This window comes from Microtus ochrogaster, unplaced genomic scaffold (assembly GCF_000317375.1).
Source record: "Microtus ochrogaster isolate Prairie Vole_2 unplaced genomic scaffold, MicOch1.0 UNK4873, whole genome shotgun sequence".
Taxonomy (NCBI): domain Eukaryota; kingdom Metazoa; phylum Chordata; class Mammalia; order Rodentia; family Cricetidae; genus Microtus; species Microtus ochrogaster.
Genome location: NW_004953966.1, coordinates 1 through 1,227, shown reverse-complemented (window position 1 = coordinate 1,227; position 1,227 = coordinate 1). Strand labels below are relative to the sequence as shown.

The 1,227-nt window shown below is 41.2% G+C and overlaps 1 pseudogene; it reads left to right on the top strand.

The window, feature by feature from the left end:
* The first annotated feature begins 144 nt into the window (after nucleotides 1-144).
* LOC101991261 lies at nucleotides 145-778 on the top strand (annotated as a pseudogene).
* The last annotated feature ends 449 nt before the right edge of the window (nucleotides 779-1,227 follow it).

Genomic DNA, 1,227 nt, shown 5'->3' with positions numbered 1-1,227 from the left:
TAGAACTCCCAGCAACTTCTCCAACACTGTCTGTCTGCATGCTGCCATGCTCCTCGCCATGACAACAATGATAATGGACTAAGCCTCTGAAACTGTGAGCCTACACCAATTAAATGTTTTCATGTATAAGAGCTGCTGTGAAAGCACAAAGAGACGGTGGGGCTTCACAAGTTAAGGCTTAAGGAACCAAAGCAAGAATGTCTTGCTCGTGGTTTAGAGACCAAGGGAATAAAACAAGATCTTATCAGTTGACTCCAGGCATATTTTGAAGAACATGCCGAAGAGGAAGCAAATAAAGCTGATGTTCTGGGAGAAGAAACAGAGCAAGAAGAACCAAAGCCCACAGAGCTGCCTGTTAAAGAAGTAGACCCTCTTGAAAAGGTTGTTGACGTGCCATCAAAAAAAGAAGGTAGGAAAAATTACTTCTAGACTATGACGTGCCATCAAAAAAGAAGGTAGGAAACATTACATCTAGACTATCTCGGACCGAAAGATTGCAGAAGAGAGGCAAAGGCCTCAATGTATCTTTAAGCTTTTAAGAAGACAATTCTGGAAGCTAGGTTTAGAATTTCTTCAGTTCCATCTAAAGGTCTGTCTCCAAGCCTACGGTTAACAAGGATAAACTAACAGAAACAGAATAGATATTTGGTTTCCATGGTTCTTCCATTTCTAGAAAGTCTGAGAATAATGAGAAGCTGAAAAAAAGGAAGAAGAGCTTTGGGGTTGTGACAAGTTCAACTGGAAAAAAAAATGACAGAGAATACAAAGACGAGAAAAAGTACAGAGTGTTGGGGATTGCGCAGTGAAAAGCTTTCTGCCCCATAGTAGTATCCAGGTCTCTAACTCATCTTGGTTCTTGCACACACACAGTCACACAGTCACACACACACGCACTCACACATACACTTTTTATTACAAGGGTCAGACGTCTGAGGCAAATTTATTAGCAGGGTCACCCTCTACACACGATAGGGAGAGTCTAGCCTGCTTCTTGCCATGTCCAGTGACTCTCTCATTATGTAGCTAACAACACTATTGTTCCAATCCTCAATGACTTGTGTTGTATACTATGCTTTTCAATTCTAAGGATAAATTTCCAACTTACCCCTTAGCCTAGCAAATAAAACAGGATTTGAATCAGGGCCTGGGATGAGTATAGCCACAGTAGATATGGAAAGATGCAATCTTGAGATTCCCTCGGAAGTATATGTTTAAAGCCGGCATTTT